Source organism: Emydura macquarii, unplaced genomic scaffold (assembly GCF_026122565.2).
Source record: "Emydura macquarii macquarii isolate MOO-44397 ecotype Brisbane River unplaced genomic scaffold, CSIRO-AGI_Emac_v2 contig_3220, whole genome shotgun sequence".
In the NCBI taxonomy this organism is placed as follows: Eukaryota; Metazoa; Chordata; order Testudines; family Chelidae; genus Emydura; species Emydura macquarii.
This window is the reverse complement of record NW_027133357.1, coordinates 8,911,853-8,931,060: the sequence shown is the minus strand read 5'-3', so window position 1 is coordinate 8,931,060 and position 19,208 is coordinate 8,911,853. Positions and strand designations below refer to the sequence as shown.

The 19,208-nt window shown below is 50.5% G+C and overlaps 1 protein-coding gene across 8 annotated transcripts in view; it reads left to right on the top strand.

The window, feature by feature from the left end:
• PLEKHA6 (pleckstrin homology domain containing A6) overlaps window positions 1-19,208 on the top strand; it is a 134,756-nt gene that overhangs the window by 46,580 nt on the left and 68,968 nt on the right. The window lies entirely within an intron of this gene.

Sequence of the window (19,208 nt, the reverse complement as noted above, 5' to 3'; positions counted from 1 at the left end):
ACAGGAACATGTGTTAAAGGTTTTCCGAGGTGTCCTTTAAGGGAAACTGTAACAGTGCAGCCTGCAGGGCTCGGGTTCGGAAAGGATCTGACTTTCCTGGGATTCCCCCTCGAAAGATGGCTGCAAGAGAGCCCTTCACGCTGTGTAGGGATGGGCTCGAGCTGCAGAAACTTGCCTCCAGGTTTTGAGCATGCCAAAGTTTGTGGACCCGGGATTTTGGATGGGTCCATGGTAAAGATGGGAGGCTGTGTACAAAATCAGACTTGTGTGTTCAGATATGAGAGGGAGGAGAGAGGGAGAGACAAGCTGTCTTCTCTCACACCCCCTCTCTGCTGCTTCGGTATGCAAGTTGCATTGAATGTTATATCGGTGCAAGCTCCAAGATTTCTCTTACCCTGGTTTTTGGACTGACTTACACCTGACTTGCAACATAGCCTGCTGTTTGTTGGCATTAGAAATGCATACGGCTTTACATATATAACGTCTCTGCTCTATGGCGTTTATATCGGTGTCTCCAAAGGGTTAAACCACTTCATAGTGGGATTGAGATAAATGAATGTGTAGGTAGCGCTGAATAAGGCTGGTGTCTCTGCAAGAATGTGTAGATTCCTGTGCTATACGGCTGGAGGTGAACATATGCATGTATAAAGCGGTAGATTGACTGAGATGTGTGGAGCAGAAATTGGTTGGTAGAGTGAAAACATTCCTGTCTCTAATCCAGAGTGTTCCATGGTTTGTGGCACAGGGGTGTCAGTTTCTCAAGGGTAACTGACCATGCCATGGGGGCGGGATGATGGGCTGTGGGCAAATTGTGCTGCAGGGACCGTGGGCAGGTTGTGGTTCTCTGAAGGGCTGTCAGCCTGCTCTGAGAGCGATGTTCCAACGGTCCTACCCTGCTTAGCAAAGTCAATCAGTAAATGCAGAGATAAAAAGCTGCAGTTTCTTTGAAGAGCTATTCAAGTTCTGCTTGTGTACGAGAGAGAGATCCAGCCTTATTGACAACTTTCATGACTCCTTGGAAAATCGAAGTGGCTCGCAAATGAGGAAGTGGATGTATCGTAGGAATATGCACACGTGTGTCTTCCATACAAATATTAGGCCATTTTGAGCTGTAAGACTGTCTGGTCCTCTGTCTTTTGAGCTGCTTAAAGCACCCTGGAGTGGAGCAATAAAGTGGAGGCAATGTGGCTAGTTGGTCATCTCCAGCCCCATACAGCCATGAGCTTTTCCCATCTGTCAGCTCCTCCTTTTCTCCAGCTCCCAGCCCATGCCAAGGTTCAGTTCTGTCACCCCCATTTTACAGGCAGGGAGAAGTGAAGTCACTTGCCCGAGGCATTGTACCAAGTCTGTGTTGGAACCTGGAGTTAGAACTCTGTCATTCCTAGGTCCCGGTGCTGTTCACTGAGTGCTGGTCTGCTGTGTGATTTATGCTTCATATGTGCAAGTCCCAGTCATGGACTAAGACCCTGTTGTGCTACGCACGGTACAAATACCAAACAAAACGACAGACCCTGCCCCAAAGAGGTTGCAGTCCTCCATCATTGTTCTGCCTTGAGGTTCTAGTGATGGCACAAGCCCCAATTTTGAAGCTTATTTCTGCAGAAACTGCCTCCCTCCTGCAAAATAAACTTAGCCTTCATATTTTCCTGTAACCCAAACAAGGTGGGCGGTTACATGATACTTATAAATGCTCCAGTAATGCAGTTTTCCACTGTAACAATCCAAATTAGGGCTGGGTGAGAAATGGTTCTCCTGTCCCATGAGAATTTTTGACATTTCAAAAAACTTTCCTGTCCCAAATCAGGATGGAAAGTCAAAATCCTGAAAATTTTTGCAAATGGAGAACCTCAGAATGTTTTTTGGTTCAGATCAATTGAAATGTTTCATTTCAATTTCAACTTTTTTTTTTTTTAAACCTTTAAGTGTAAACTATGAAAATATCTCAATGAAAAGTCATTTTGACTCAACACGCCCACCCACCCCCAAACTTTCCAGTTCAGTGTTGGAAACAGAATGTTTTGCAATCTCTAAACAATTTCTACCAACATTTTTCAAGGCAGGCGTCTTGTTGAACCACGCCCTGTTTTGCAAACAGTTTTGGTTTTTGATGAATTGTCATTTTGGGGCAAAAAACCAAAACAAAACCCCATTTAGGCAAAAAATTCTGACCAGCTATAGTCTGAATCTGTGCTGCATCTAGCAGTGAGATAGCAGAGTGGCGTGCTGCCGCAGTACTCTCTTATCCTGCTTTATATCAACCATTTAGAAATGGAACCTTTGGTATAAAGGGTTAATAAATGATGAACAGCTGCTCTAAGCATGTTGCAGACAGGAGTAGTATGAGTGCCAGATGGTTATAAGCATGTTCTAGGCAATGTACTGACTTGCTGGACTCTGAGTCTAACAATTGATTAACTGTTTATGAAAACCTCTATTGATCATTGATTTTGCCCTTTAATATCTCCTTAAAAATGGAACCCTAACACCTATCTCTTATAGCACTTTCCATTGGTGGATTTCATAACACTTTACAAAGGAGGTCAGTATCATTATCCCCATTTCACAGATGGGGAAACTGAGGCACGGAGTGGTGAAGTGACTTGCCCAAGCTCACCGCGCAGGCCAGTGACAGAACTGGGAATGGAGGCCAGGTCTCCTGAGTCCCAATCCAGTGCTCTATCCAACAGGCCACATTGCTCAGACAGGAAGTCAGTATCTTTTTATACAGGAGAGTCCCTAGGGGCTGGGTCGGGCTGAGGGTTAATGGTCTCTGTTAGCCACCAGGAGATTGGGAGTATACGTGGAGGATGGGATCTTCTATAGTGCTCCACTCCCTTCGGAGGCATTGTCAAAACTCCCATTGACGTCAATGGGGCAGAGCTAGGCCAATGATAAGGGCTTCCAGAAATCCCACCTGTAGCTGCTTCTCTCTCTCCTCTTGCTTAGGCAGGGTAGGTATGAAGCACATTAATTCCCTGGCCATGGAGGTGAGTGAGGTGCTCGCCCCAGCTGGGTCAGAGAACGGCCTGACCCCTGCGAGCACTCCTGCTTGGGGAAGCGAGGGACAAATCCAGCCTCCATGTTAAAGGACGTCCATCCATCACCACCGCGGGCAGGAAAGAATCGCACCCCACTGTCCCCAGCAGGGCATGGTTGGCCAGGTGCCCTATGGAGAAGGGTTTGCCGCTCTCGGAAGCGTCAGGTGTTGCTGCAGTCAGACAGGAGATTGGCTGTGATGGGCTGGCAGCTCCCGTAGTCCTACATTCCCCCTCTTGTGATATTGCCACCATTAAACTGGGATCAGTGTTTCCATTAGGGAAAACCCTTTATTTATTGCAGTGCAGCCGATTGATTTAAATTTTCGTTTTGAGGTTGCCCTGGAGCTTTGGCCATGATGACTCAGGGGGAAACTGTCCCCCCTCTGCTGCTGTGACAGCCCCAAAGGCAGGCGTCAAGTGGTGAAACTCCCTCCCCGCTTTTAATTCCCAGCCACCTGCGGTGCTTATCCTTCCCTGAATGGGGTTTCACTCTGGCTCATTGGGCTGATACGGTTAAGACTCATCAGTTTCATCGCCAGCAGTACCCAAGGGAGTGATGTGGCCAGCCTCACATCCAGCCACCTTTGCCTGCCCTACCCTGATGGATCAGGGACCCGTTCTGCAGCGCGGTGAACTGGAGGTGACCTTCCAGGGTGAGATCCAAACCCACAACACTCAGGAATGTAGTCAAGCGCCTTCACCACTCAGCCACCGCACCCCTTGGAGTGTCAGCAAAACCAGGTGTGATCCCCAAGACTTCTGGGGTTTGTTGCAAAAGTCTTGCGTGGCTTGAACACGGGCCCGACTCTCCTGTCCGCTTTGTTTTCTTACTAGCCACCTCCCATCCTCAGCGTGCCCTGGGGCTTTGGGTCTGGCTAGGGCCTTGGCTGCGCTCCAGGTTTGCCCCAATTCCAGGCCCTGGCATAGCCACGCTGGTGCCAGCGCCTGGTGCACACGGCACAGCTGCTACCCTGTAGCAGTTCACACTAGGGGTTTGGCAAGACCTGGCTGTTCAGGCAGGAGATGTTCTCAGTCCCTGGGGGAAATGAATGGATTTAGGTAACGCTCCAAGGCAAGCAACGCATCAGGGCAGCGTCTGGCCTCTTATCTCCAGGTGCCATCAAGATAATGAGGGCAGCAACTGCCGCTTACCGAGCCCGGTTGTGTCAGCTGTCGGTGAACCAGCCCCAGCCCACGAGGTGTGTGACTGGTGCAGGTTGAATCATAGCAAAAACAAAGGGCGGCCCTGGGTTTTGAAAGAGGCTGCCGCCTTCCTTCCCTCCTTCCTCTTCCTCCCTCTCTGCAGCCAACTGGCTCCCAGGTCTGGGCCTTGGGGGTTTGTTTGCCAAGAGCGCACTTCTCGCCCACGCCACAGGTGGGTTTGCAGGGCCCTTGTCTTTCTCGGACAGCAGCCAGCTCCCCCCCACACACACCTTTGCTCTGCCTCTGACGATGAAGATCAGGTGAGGAATGCAGCGCCCATTCAGAGTCAGGTGGTGGTTTTCTTGCTAGCACGTCCACTCATTTAAAGGGCTGCTCTGCCCCATGGTTATTAGAAGGCCCACTAATTAAAGCTGCCCATTATCGCTGTCATTAGACACGCACAGGGAATTACATCTCCAAACCAAACTCAAGATCACAGCCATACACGTCTGCGAACGCTGCTTCGGTTTGGACACAAGCCGGCATCTCTTTCCGACCAATCTCTTCTCATCCCTAAAGAGCCCTGGTGGTGGTAGGTTGTGGGCAGAGCAGGGCCATGGGCGTTAGGATCGTGCATCAGTTTTGAGGTCAGAAGGGACTTTGACGATCACCCCATCTAGTGCACAGCGCAGGTTAGGGAATGCCACCCCCAGCAGGTTCCTGCATGGCACCCAGTGGGTTCTGGTCGAGCTGGAGTGAGTGTAGCTGTTAGAATGGCACAGGTGGTCTTGAGTAAGGTGAACGTGGTGTCCACAGCCGCACGGGAGGTAAGCAGGGTGTGAACGCCGGATCTTCAGAGTTGCAGTGCTTGAGCTGAAGGAGACCCCTGCAGTGTGCACGAGTCCTTTCTGCGCGCACAGTCGTTAATCCTCCAAACCTGCCATCTACCCCCATGAAGTCGGGGAGTATCCTTCTCCCTGTTCTACGGATGCACACTGAGGGGAAGTGACTTAGCAATTCCCTCCATGGCCAGAGGAGACGGGAGCTTCCAGGCTCCCGCTGTGGTGCTTGGACCTGTGCCCCTGCCTTTGTGCATGAACAGCCCACTTTTATTTCCACTGTTTCCACTGTGTGGCCCGGCAGCAAGTTGCGCCCCCTCTCTGTGCCTCAGTTTCCCCTTCTGTAAAATGAGGATAATGATGCTGCCTCATCCTGCAGGGGAGGGATGAGTTGGAAAAGAGGCCAGTGTGATTATAAAATTGGGAATCCCCCTTTGAAAACCTCCATGATTTTGCATGGCCTTGGCTGACCAGAAGGGCCCCGTCCTGAAAGGTGCCGAGCACCTGCAGCATTCGTTTCTCAGTACCCCGTCAAGACTGGGCCCTTTTAAGCCGCTCCAGAATCTTTACCGGTGATCCAGCACTTGCTTGCTGGTTTGGTGGTGGTAGGTGCTAGGAACTCATTAGAATCCGGGTGTTGGGAATATGCTCATGATTCACAGGGCAGCCTCCTTGTCAGCCCCAGCTACGCCTCGTCCCCTTTCCAGCCACCCAGTGCTCTGTCATGCTCTGGAGGCACATCCCAGCCTGGTGTGAAACCGTCTACAGCCGCTGCTCCCGCAATCAAAGGGCATGGCAGGCTGGTGACAGCAATCGAGTCCGGTTCGTGCACCGTCCCTGCAATCTTGGTGCAACTTTTCTACACCCAGGCAGTGAGTAAATTGCTGATCTGGCCCTGACGCTGCTTTTAATCACCGGTTTGAGCCCCAGTGCTAAGGGTGTTTAATTTCTTAAGGTACAATACTTACGTGGTTCTCATCACCATAGTATCTGCACACCCCACAGTCTTTAACGCGTTTCTGAGGCAGGGCAATGCTGTTATCTCTGTATTACTGAAGGGGAACTGAGGCACAGAGAGGCAAAGTGACTTGCCCAATGTCACACAAGAAGTCTGTAGCAGAGCAGGGCATTGTGGGAGACCCAGGTCTTCCTGAGTCCTAAGCTAGACCATCCTTCCTCTGTCCTATTATTCTTATTACCTAACTTCTACCACCCCTGGCCCATGTGCAGGATAAATGCACTCTGGCTACAGGTCTTGTCTACACTGGGGTTCTTTAGCCACTCTTGTAGCTACATCAGTGCAAACCTCTAGTATAGACACTACACTGCTGTAAGATGCGTGCCATTTGCAATGACAGCAAACCACACTAGTGCGGTGCATCTAGAGGTTTGCCCTGGTGGCTAATACCCCAGTATAGACGAAGCCAGAGTGCACTTAACCCTAATAGCAGCCATGATCTGGCTCTGGACCAGAAAAGGGAGTGATTCCAGAGCGTGGCTCTCCTCTGGGGACACTCTGCCATTCACCCCCTGGAGTTCAAACTTGGGGACCGATGACTGTAGGAGCAAACAGCATCTTATAAACACATAGGAAAGAAAGGTATCAGTTATCTGTCCCCAAGAGAAATACTGCAACTAACTGACCAGTGTGCGCAACACAGCCCTCTAGGGGATGGTATGGGAACTGCTCAACTGTGTGTCATATCCCTTACAGTGCCAAAGAAGAGTCTCTTTTAGTTCAAGCCGTGAAGGTCTGTGCTTTTGGAGCTGGAGGGGCGTAATGATTATCCCTGCTGCTGCCGTGACGTTCCAGCTGCCCCATGGAGCATAGCCTAGCAGCTAATATGCCTAGCAGTCTCAGATTTGTTACAGTGCCACATGAAATGAAAAGTTCAGTTGCAAGCATTGAAGCAGGCAGCGTCGGCGAACAGATTGGAAGGTTGAGCAGGTGTGAGGGTGGCGAGAGGAGCTGTGTGGAAGGAGACGTGAAGCCATACTTAGGGAGCACCCAGCAGAGGTGATTTGGGTAGTGCGTAGGAGGAAATGAGCTGAAATGCAGGATCCAGGCAGGGTAGAACTTGCAGGGTGAGGGCGAGATGATGGCCTGGTGCCTTGAGGACTCAGGCAGTGAGAGTATTTTTCAGACTCTTCTTTCTCAGAAAATAAGGTTCTGATGAGGTAGTGGCGCTCGTCCCACTCTCTGCCTCTGCAAAAATGGGCCGAGCCATTTATATGAGCGTGAGGCAACCAGTGCTGGGGATGGACCAAATGCTGAGGAAAGGAACTCCATCTTTTTCATTCACAAAACCACCCCACTCGCTGTAAACGTTCATGGAATGCTATGAAATCCCAATGTCGTGTGATTATTAGTCTTTAGCAATTAGATCCCAGCATTTGGAAGATGTGTTTAATGCTGCCTCTCCCGCTTTCTAAATGCCGTAACAGGGGCCATTGAACTTTGGGTGACGCGATGCAGGGGATTTGTTTGGTTGTTCTGTACAGTGCATCTGTGGTTTATTGAAGACTCGTGCTATGCTTATTTCTTTATGTATGGAAACTGGAGTCCTTGAATGTTGTTCTTCTCACCGTGTTGGTGAGTCTCATGATTTTATTACGAGTCTCACAATATTTGGTATTTTTCTTAAATCCCCAGCTGCTGGAATCAGGTTATTACCCCATGAGTTCAGCGTTCATTTAAAGTATGTTTTTAGCCCTTGGGGTTGCAGAGAAAAGCTTGAAAAATGTGGCCCCAAAATGCTTCAGCACTAGAAGGCCAATAAAAGAACCCCAAACACATTATTTTTTCAATCTCCTGATTTTTTGAGTGAATGTACTGGTTTTTGATGGGGCCAGACTCCTGATTTTTGAACACTTTGGATCAGCAATATTTTTCTCCATACCCAGGGAGCAATTTTTGCATTCATCTGAATTTGGCTAATGTCTTGGATTATAGAAAATGGCTGCAAGGAAGAACAAAAGTAATGTCTCCCTGAGAGAGAGAGAGAGAGCGCGCGCGCGCGCATGGGGTGTGTGCATCTCCTTTGTAACAAGCTTCAGCATCTCTGGGAACAAACATGGCTGCTTTCTGTCCATCCAGGCTGGGTTTTTTTTAAACTTTCAAGCTTCACTACATATCACAGTTACATAGTTCAAGGATTCTAAGGCCAGAAGGGTCCACTGTGACTATGTAGACTGACTTCCCGCATAGCACAGCTCATAGAACTTCACTGAAATAATTCCTGATTGAACCAGAGCAGATCTTTTTAGAAAAAATTCCAATCTTAAATTAAAAAGTGCCAGTGGTCGAGCCTTAGTAAACTCTTCCAATGGTTAATGACCCTGACTGTTAAAAATTCCTACCTTAATTCCAGTCTGAATTTGTCTAGCTTAAACTTCCAGCCGTTGGCTCTTATTCAACCTTTTGTCTGCTATATTGATGAGCCCGTTATCAAATATTTGCTCCCCATGAAAGTACTTGCAGACTGTGATTGTCACCCCTCAACCTTCTTTTTGTAAATCTAAACAGACTTGGGTAGCTCTGTCTGTCATTATGTGGCATGTTCTATTACTATGCAGCATGTTCAATGCACTGTAGTAGTGTATGCTGGTAGCAATCCACAATGCTTTATTATTCTTTCACTCAAAACACAGGTCTTCAATTTGCTGCTATGAATTCTGTGTTGCAGAGTCTACCAGCTACTTCTTGCACTAAGTCTCATGATTAGAACTGCCACTTGAAATGCTCTGGCCCCAGTTCTGCCCTCGAATGCTTGCTCACAACTCTCCTTGCAGTCAATAGGAATTGCATGCACATGTTGAATTTGCACACCCAGTGTGTGTGTGTGGCCATGTTACAGGATCCATTGCAAGTTGTTCAGTGTCCACAAAACCAGATGACTGGAGTCAAAACGATGTCAGAATCTCCGTGTGTGTATGTGTGTGTGAGATATGCATGGAATCTGCAGAGCATGTTGTTACCTGGCTGTGCGAGGACTCTGCACAGAATAGCAACAACTGATAAATCACCTGGGCCGCAGGCAAAAACAATCTCAGACCCAGCCAGGCCACAGACCAGAGAAGAAGCCAAGCACAGCTGCAACAGCCTCTGCATCTCCCATGGAGAGATGGCATATTCCAAGAAGAGTGGGGTTTCCTTCCCCTTGCCCCTCAATCCTCTGGCTAGATCCTGGCCTGTCCCTGCTTCCTTGGAGTGCAGTGGGTCATGTGGGGACAGAGAGAAGGATTCAGCATCCAGTGAGGAAAATGGCTGTGAGACTCAAAATGATTCCAGCTGCACACGAACAAATGATGCCATAGTTCTGGGCTTTTGGGACGGCTTTTCAAAGAGAGGCGCTTCCTCCTCTTGGGCTGAGTACGGGGCCAGCTCTGCCAAGAAGGACAAAACAGGCAGGAGATCAAGGCAGGGAAATGCCCAGCAGCTGGTGATGGTGTGAGAGGGCGGTGAGGATAGGCTAGTAGTGGCGTTAATTATAGCAATTGTAAATCAACTGCCCCTTCTCTCTTCCTTTGGATTTCTATCTATTTATTAGCAATGGATTTGTGTGTGTGTGTGTGTGTGTGTGTGTGTGTGTGTGTGTGTGTGTGTGTGTGTGTACATGCATACAGACAGATCACTAACAGACACACACAGACCTAACAGGGTGCCAATAAAAGATTTGAAAAAGAATAGTGAAAATCTGCCAGTTGCCATGAGGGATGTCTCCCCCTGGAAATTGTACAATCCAATCTGCTCTGCTGTCTCTGCCTGAACCCCCAGGGCTGACCTCTCACTGTTTGCCCAGGACAGGGGAAAACAGACAGACAGACAGACAAACATAGTTGGCTCTGCCCTTATTGTCAAACAAACGAACAAGGCCTATCCTATGTTTGCTGCATCCTCCAAAGCAGCTGGGAGAGGCCATTGTCAGACACAGGATGGCTGGAGTAGCTGGACCTTGGGCGTGACAGTTTAACTCCCCTGCCTCCTGCTGTAATGATCCCAGGCTCTGCAGTTTGCAGTCACCACACTGTGAGTCTGGGGCGATTGCTGCAGTGCTTTACGTGAACCCAACGCTATAAATAACTGACGAGCAGCTGGAGTGCTAATCACCTCTGCCACACACGACCGTTTTAGGCAACTAATGCCCAGTCTTATCACTGGTGCTACGCCAGTGGGTAGTTGTGAACTCAATGTGGGGGGAAGTCGGGACACAATTTGGCCCTTTGTCTAGCTGTGGCTATTGTTGCAATTGGAGGAGGCAGGCTGGTTGACAGGGCACTGGCTTGGATGTTGGGAGGCGTGGCTTCAATTCCTGGCTTTGCTACCAGCCTGCTTGAATGACCTTGGGCTAGTCACGTCCTCTGCCTCAGTTTCCCCATCTATAAAATAGGGATAATGATACTGACCTCCTTTGTAAAGTGCTTTGGGATCTACAGATGAAAAGCGAGCTGGGTAATAATCACTGTCTTTTAATGTCCCTCACCTTTGCTCGAGCCCTTCAGTTAAAGTGTTACAATACAGCTTTCAGTATTGTTCTCTAGAGTCTCTGACACACTGTGCAGTGTTTTAGCCACATCATTGTTATGCCTTTGTGTTCTCTGTACTGCATCTTTTAAATCTCTGAAGGATTCTGCTTGCCTGCAAAAAGAGGTGGCTGTTGTGTCCAGTTCAGTGCAGATGTTGGCAGAGGAGGTGCACACGTTGTGCTCTCTCTCACATGGAGACTTTACTTTTGTTCTTTCTTGTTTCTAAGATGGAGGATAGTGGTACTTCTTGTAGCTTTGTGCTCTTTGTGTAGCTGGGGGCCATGAGCCCACCTAAGATGGTGAAGGATGGGATCAAACTGCAAAATGATCCATTAGGAAATGGATGGCTAATAAAACAAAAAATATCACACTGTCACTATCTAAATGCCCACACCTTGAAGACTGCATGCAGATCTGGCCGCTCCATCTCAAAAAAGATATATTAGAAATGGAAAAGGTACAGAGAAGGGCTACAAAATTGATTAGAGGATGGAACAGCTTCCGTATGAGGAGAGATTAAAAGCAGTCCATGCTGGGACTGTTCAGTTTAGAAAAGAGATGACTACGGGGGAAATATGATAGAGGTCTATAAAATGATGAATGGAGAGAAGTGTTGTTTACTCCTTCACAGAACACTAAGAACTAAGGATCACTCGATTAAATTAATAGGCACCAGGTTTAAAGCAAAAGGAAGTACTTCACACTATGCACGGTCACCTGTGGAACTCATTGCCTTGGGATGTTGTGAAGGCCAAAAGTATAACTGGGTTCAAAAAAGAATTAGATGAGTTCATGGAGGACAGATCCCTCAATGACTATTAGCCAAGATGGTCGGGGATGTCAATCCCATGCTCTGGGTGTCCCTAAACCTCCTACTGCCAGAATCTGGGACTGGATGACAGGGGATGGATCACTCGATAATTGTCCTGCTCTGTTCACTCCCTGTGAAGCACCTGGCACTGGCCACTGTCGGAAGACAGGACTCTGGGCTAGATGGACCGTTGCTCTGACCCAATGTGGCCATTTTTATGTAATATCCCCAGGTTTGAGGATGAGATCTCATCGTGAACAGGTGGTGTGTGTAGCCTCTAGGGAGAAGAGGCAAATGCTGCCTTTCAGCCTGGAGATATATACAGCATGTGATGGAATTAGCAAGAAATGTTCCAGGGAGCTAAATGGACGGAGGGGTCTGTTGCCTTAGGAACAAGCAGCACCTGGATAGAGCCAAGGATAGATAGCAGGTGGAGTGAGAGCCCAGCTCCAGTAATTTAAAGGCACAGACCTTGAGGGGATGGACGATGAAGCTATCTAGCACGTGGAGACAGGGCTGAAAGTTCAAGTGATGGTTCCATCCTTCAGATTTACGGTTTGATTAGCAGGTGCCTGGAGGGGCATGCCATTGAGTTATACAGAGTCCTGCTGTGATGGCTGCGGGTAGCAGAGGGAAGGCGAGTCGTGTTCTCGCCAGCAAGGTGCTGGGTAATTCACTTCCACGCTAAGAGCTTCCACGCGGCTGGTTATCGCCATAGAGGCTATTACACCAGGAATAAATAAAGGTACGTCACTGGGGCTGGGACTGCATTGTGGGGCGCCGCTATGACCTGGGAACAGAGCTCAGGTCACCCGCACTCTTTGGTCACTGGGACCCTGACAGTAGCTCTCTGAATTAATCATTACAAAATGCTGTCCTGAGCTCTGGATGCACCCTGCCCATCCACCCTGGCACCTAAAGGGAGCCACAGGTTCAAATCCCTGCAGGTTTGAGTGAGCCCCTCAACCAGAGCTCGAGTCCCATGTGGCATGTATGGGTCTTTCCCAGCAATATCTTACAAACTTGAACTCCTGCTTGTTCTATCCAGGGCACTTTACAGATGAACATTCTGGCCTTGGCCTTCCCTTTACATGTACTTTTCTGCTGTGTGCTAGCTGGCTGCCACCTTCCACCCCAGAGGTAGCTGCATTTCAGTGGCAATGGTTCATGAAGCCCCCTAATCATGTGAAACCTCATTATACTGCATGAGATGCTGCCTAGATACGTATGAATTAGAAGGCTACATGCATATGGTAAAAGGTGCAGATGGCAGTAGGGTAACAATAAGAGCAGATCTCTAGAGTTGTGAGACTTTATTCACCCCGCATGTATGTTTATTTACAGTTTACTCACGTTGTGTGTTTAGATAGTTCATGGATATCCTATTTTTATTAAGGGAAAACATAACTGTATTCAAACCATCCACAAAACAGCCCTCTGCCTTTCATCCAGTTTATGTTGTGTGAAATACAGGATGTGGGGGGAATAAACCTCTCAGGGGGTTGATCAAGACAGTTTCTGACCACTGGAATTGTTTGTGGCCATTCAGCCAGTGATTGCCGGGCAGAGGCGAAGTTCACGTCCATGCTGCTACTGTTGGTTTCTGAAATTCTGCTGTTAAAAGTTGTCATGGGCATTTCATCTGATTTCAGGAAATAAAATGTTGCAGCTGTGATGGCAAAGCCCTGAGCTAGTCACCCTCCGGGGACATCATTGCTTGGGTATCAATATTTTGTGAGCGTTCTTGCTATGTCTGTTAATAGCTATTCAGGATTTTAGACTGCTTCTGGGTTGCACCATTGTCTGGTGCTTAGCGCAAGGACTCCTGGGTTCTCTAAACCTTCTCTTTATCTCCGTTTCCCTCCCTCCATGCAATGGGAAGAATAATTTCAAAGCCACCAGAAGCCTGGAAATGCTTGGATTTGTACAGATGGGCCAGTCTCCTATCTCTTTCCCTTCCTCCCACCAAGGCTAATTAAGTTTTGAAGGGGGTGCACGGCCACGCATTAGTCCCATTGCGTTTTCCAGGTGTGGACGGAGTTTAACCCTGCCGCGTGCGCTGAGAGGCCAGACCCAGCGGATGAACGTCAGCAATAATGGCGGGGGAGGGATGAGAGGTCAGAAATATTAGGTGAAAGAGCCGCAGAGTCCAATCTCACAGCCACGCTCTGGGGGTCATTCAGATCCAGAGGTAAGCACTGTCCCTGCTGTCGTTAGCGAGCCAAACGTACATCTTGGACCCTGGCGGATGGGCCATGGCCCTTGGCTGTTGTGTCTAGCTCTTGAAAAGATCCACTTGCCGCTGTAGATGACAAAGAGAAATCTAGGGCCAAGCTATGTGGAATGCAGAGACTGGGGATGTGCCAGTCTCTGCAGTGTATCTTAAAGCCCTGGCCGCACCGCGGTGCAGTGGACAGAGCACAAGACGGGGAGTCAAGAGATCTAGGTTTCATTTCCAACCCTGCCACTGCTTTACTGCGTGACTTGGAGCAAGTCATGTCACCTATCTGTGCCTCTGTTCTTGGTCTAGAAAATGGGGATGAAGCTCCTTTCCCACCTTTGTAAAGTGCTTTGAGATCCATGGATGGAAAAGAGGGCAAGTCCTATTATTAAAGTAACCCCACGAAGAGTGAATGGGTGGGGTGGCAGTTCAGATCTGGGTGTGTATGTGACAGAATGTCTTTTGTTCTTGCCCTGCTGCTCTCTGCCTTTCCTTGTGGAGGAGCAGCCAGCAGGCCTGGAGAATGCTCCAGACCTTGGAGGCGGGGGAGAGAGAGAGTTTGGCACTCATTTGGGAACCAGCCGGGCCTGTTGTTTTGTGCAATCACCGGCTCTGATTCCAGTTGCAGTGGGACTCGTTAGCTGCCTCTGATCCGACCGAGCCAGATGTGCTCTGGGCGTTCGCCTTGGCGAAGGGGCCGCCGAACAGGAAAGGGGCGGGGAGGGAGGCGTAGAGGCCAGGATATTTCAGCAATGCACACATCAGCCGCGCTGCGAAGGTCACAGCCTGGGCACTGCGTTCATGGCTGGAGATGGAATTCAAGGGGCTGGACTTTCCAGTAGGAGGGAGCTGGGGAGCTTTGATTTTTTTTTTTTTTTTTTTTTTTTTTATTCCACCTCGTTTAAAAAGTGGAGAACTGGAGCCATGAGGCGAGCTGGGCTTCCCATTCCATGCGGAGGCGCTCCCCGGTCTAGAGCTGCCGAGCGAGTTGCCTGCTGTATCTAAGGCTGCCAGACCTCCAGGATTGCCCTGGAGACTGCAGGGATTAAAGATTAATCTTTAATGAAAGATTGTCGTGTGACGAAACCTCCAGGAGTACATCCAGCCAAAGCGGGCCCCCCTCGCTGCATCTTGTGAGTCACGGGTTGGGATCCTACCACTCTTGGGATCCCCCAGTGATGTACCTCCAGGCCAAGTTTACCCTTGTCTGCAGGGACAGCCCCTGGTGCTCAGGGCTGACGCCAGCTGCCCTACTGACAGCACTGATTTTCCAGGAATCTTGGTCTACCTCATTCACCTTCCCCTGCAGAGGCTCGCTCGCACACATTCATGTCATGCTTGCACGCTTGCAGACACAACTTCACACAGCGTGCATGCACACTCACGCTCCTCCTCCCTGGGACGGACATGCATACACATGCCGTCAGTCTAACACCAATTTTTGTGTATCTCCATCTGCAGAGCCGTGCCTCCCAGGTTACAGGGAACTGCATAGTTTGAGGTTAATAATTCAACATCTTCCCAAGGTTGGCCAAGGCCCCTGACGGGGGAGGAGGGGAGGGAAAGCATAACCTCTATCTAGATATTCATGTGGGATTAACTACTCCTTTCATACGACAATAATAACCCCGTAGCTCCTTAAAGCACCAATATCTTAGTGGTATAATGCGTGTGCACGTACAGCTCCATGCAATTGATGGGGGAGCAAGGCAGAGCGACTGGTGACAGCAAAGAGCTGGCAGTCAGGACTCCTGGGTTCAATTCCGGGCTCTGAGGATCTTAGGCAAGTGCCTTAACACCTCTTGACCTCAGTTTCCCCATCTCTGACACGGGGCTGCCGCCGCCGGCCCACGGCGCAGGGGGAGTTGGGAGAGCGAAGGGCGAAGCAGCAGCAAGGTTGGGGGACGAAAGGCGCAGCGGACGCATGGAAGTATTATCGCTCTCTGCCTTCGTGCCCAGCTGAAAACGGCTCGGAGGAAGGATCCCCGCCTTTTGGCAGAGCTGCTTCCCCTGGGGTTCCATGGCCAAAGAAATGCAAATGTCCCTTGGAAAGCAGCTGTCCCTTCGCCTCCTCACCTTCCTTGGTTTGTCTAGTCACTAGCCCTCTCCAGCTTTGCTCCTTCAGCTCTGCTTTTATTGGAAGGAGGTTTGGGGTAGGGGGCCCCGACTGGGGGGAGCTGTGTGAATCAGGGGCCCCATTTACACCGGCCACTGGGGCAGGGAACTGTCACTCAGGAGACCTGGATTCTACTCCTGGCTCTCCCTCTTATCTGCCGCCTCACCTGGGGTGACTCACGGCCTTGCTCTCTGCCTCAGTTTCCTCATCTGTAAGGCAGCACTCATGATACTGCCCTTCCTCTGCAAACAGTGCTTCAAGATCCGTGGTTGGGAAGCGCCGGGCGAGAGCTACCACTGTATTTAAAAGCCGCAGGCCAAATCCTAGTGCCCTTTCTCTGTCTAAAACTCCCATGGACAGCAGAGAGGAAGGGTGGGCTAGTGAGTGGGGCACTCACCCAGCACCCCAGCTTCCTGTGTGACCCAGGGCAAGTCATTTAGCCTCTCTCTGGCTCAGTTCCCCATCTGTGCAATGGGGATAATACTTTCTACTTCACGGGGTGCTGTGCGGCTAGATGCATTAATGATGGTGAAATGCTCAGATGCCACAGTAACGGGCCAGATAAATATCTCAGGCAGATAGCTGGGAGTTCTGTTTGCATGAGCACCAAGTAACAACTGAGCAGGGAGTTGACCCTGTGTTTGACTCTGTTGTATGGCTGTGGGGGAGAGGGAGCCAAATCCTGCAGCTGGATTTTAAACAGGCTTGGCTAATGTTACAGCCGTTAATAACGGTGTTGTTTGTAGATATCGCAGGCTGAGATGAAGGGACCCAGTGAGCTAATAGGTCTCTTCCTTCTCTGACTAGGAGGAGCCTGTAATGAAATCTCCCTCTTCAGGGTGAAACTGACAGTCTGCAGGGGGTTGGTGTGGAAGGAATTTCTTTTTCCTGTCCCATGCAGAACATTGCTCAATTGGCTTAAGTGTATTCTGGAAGGGTTTCTGCCTTCCTCGGGGGCATTGGCTGTTGGCTACTTCCCAGGGGGAGGCAGGAAGGTGGGTCAGAATGATTGGCACAAAGAGCCAATGTCAGGTGGCAAATCCTATAGTCCTAGAAAATGTTCCAAGGGTAGGAAAGGGAGGATAAGGCATTGTCCTGGATCTCAGAAGAGCTGGGGTCAATTCCTGGCTCTGCCACAGACTCCCTGTGGGACCTTGGGCAAGTCACTTACTCTCTCTGCATCTAAAAAGCCCTGTGTGTCTCTAGTCTATTGTAAGCTCTTTGAGGCAGAGACTCTTACTTTGTACTTGTGCAATAGTGTCCTTGGCTCAGCTACTGCTTCTGGAATTACTCCTTGAAAATGAACGTAAGAATGGCCAGACTGGGTCAGACCAAGAGTCCATCCAGCCCAGCATCCTGTCTTCTGACAGTGGCTGGTATCAGGTGCTTCAGAGGGAATGAACAGAACAGGTAACCATCAAGCGATCCATCCCGTCGCCCATTCCTAGCTTCTGGCAAACAGCCATCCCTGCCCATCTGGCTAATAGCCCCTCACACTGGAGTCACTCGTGATTCACCAGAGGAGACTCCGCCCCTAAATCCCCCCCGGCATCACCAACCCCAGAATGTGTCTGGCCGGAGAAGGCCTTCGCCCTCTGAGGGGGCCTCTTGTTGGGGCAGCTCCTCTCTGGAGGAGAGAGTCTATTTTTGTTGCAGGCCTGTTCTGTCCAGAGAGCGTGGGGAATTCTCCCTGCCCTTCCGGCCGTGTTTGCATTCAGACGTTCTTTGTCCTTTCGCCTCTCCAGTGTGGGGCTTGTGGCCGGGCTCCTGGCCAGGAGCATGATCTGCCATATGAAAGTGGGATTTGCGGGCTGCTGTTTTGTTTCCAGCTGGAGGGGCGTGTGGGGCTGGGAATGAGAGGAACCGTGTTTGGCTCCGTGGCAGGGAGCGGGATAACAGCATCCAGCTGCAGCTTTGTCTGCCAGAATAGCCTGCGATTGCTTTTACGTTTCCGTGCTTGTCCGAGTGGGGGATGGAGAGCCCTGCCTCACGTCAAGCAGAGTGCATGCGAGATTCACCCACGCCGTTCTGCCGCAGCACCTCCATGCTGCCGGGCAGCGTGCCATGTTAGTCCAGCCCAGGGCTCCTCCCCCCAGAGGCCACAGCACCTCCCTCCTGACTCCGATTCTCCCTGCAGTTCCAGTCTTGGGTCCCCCCATGTAGTTCTACCACATGCATCCCATTCCTGACCTGCAGCCCCCTGCTCTTCCAGTCCCGGTCCCCCCCCCTACCCTCCGCGGCTCTGCCAGTGCACCTCAATCCCAGCCCCACGGGCCTTTCCCGAGCCTGTGATGGAAAGCAGCAGCGGTGGCTGGGTCCAGCAGAGAGAAGGTGGCATTAGTCCTTGACCCAGGCCAGAAGACGGACCCCAGGCGGGGAGAGAAGCTAAGCTGAGGGCAGCCATCGTGGGGGTGCTGCTGCGGCTCTGCCCTAGCAATGCCGTGGGGGGTGGCTGAGGCCTCAGTCAGGGGAGGGCTATTGATGCATGCAGGATTGCAAGTGTCTGCCGCACTGTTGCCCGATCTGTAACGTTGCCAAGCACCAGGGAACCCTGTGCCCCAAAGGGCCATCCGGGCTTGCTTTCTCTTTGACCAGGAGCCGATGTCGCTAGCACCTGCTCGGTGGCCAGTGCTTAATTTGTAATGACAGGTGCCGGGGCTCGAGCACTTATTTTTTACTTTCATAACTGACACGGCAAGCCCTGGCACAAATTAAGCCCTTTTGGCGCCCCAGGGAGGGGTGAGGAGTTTTCCCCAAGCAGACTTTTGGGCTTCCCCAACTCGTGGGACAATTCAATCATCTTTTCTGTGTAAGGTTCCCTCTGTAGGACTGTGAAATTGCTACCAAGCCACCTAGCTTCTGGTGCGAGAGAAGCCGGATGATTGGAACTAGGCGTGACCGGCCTGCCTGTCTGTTAGAAGCTGGGCTGAGATCCATCAAGTTCATCCCACGTATAGACACCAACCAGCCTTCATGCTATTAGCCTGAGTTGGTTTTGAACCTGCCACCTCAAGGCAAGTGGTTCCATATCTCATGACTGACTTAGCCCCCTAAGGTCGCTCGATCTGTCTGTCTGTCTGTCTGTCTTCGTAGCTCGGACTCGGTGCTCTCCTCCTTTCACCGCCTTTCGAGGGAAGGCCCAGTGGGGTCCATGGGTCAGCTGCTCAGCACCCGTTACGGGCACAGGCCCCTAGACGGTATGAAATAAGGGAGTTGCTGTGTGGCCCTATGGCCCAGGCATAGGCGTGTTCATGCCCCAAGATGCCATCAGGACACCCTCGCATATATACCTCCTAACAGCAGGCTTGGGGGACGGTCAGTTTGCTCTGTGGAGGGGATGGTGTTGGGGGGCCTGGGTGGCAGGGGTCAGATTGAGGGGAGGAGGGAAGTGGGGCACTCAAGCGGCATCCAGAGCCATAGAGCAGCTGGGTGTTTCCGGTGAAATGGTCAGCAGTGACACACAGTTAGCATGTTTAGCTGTCATCATTAGGCTTCAGAGTCAACCTCTTATTGT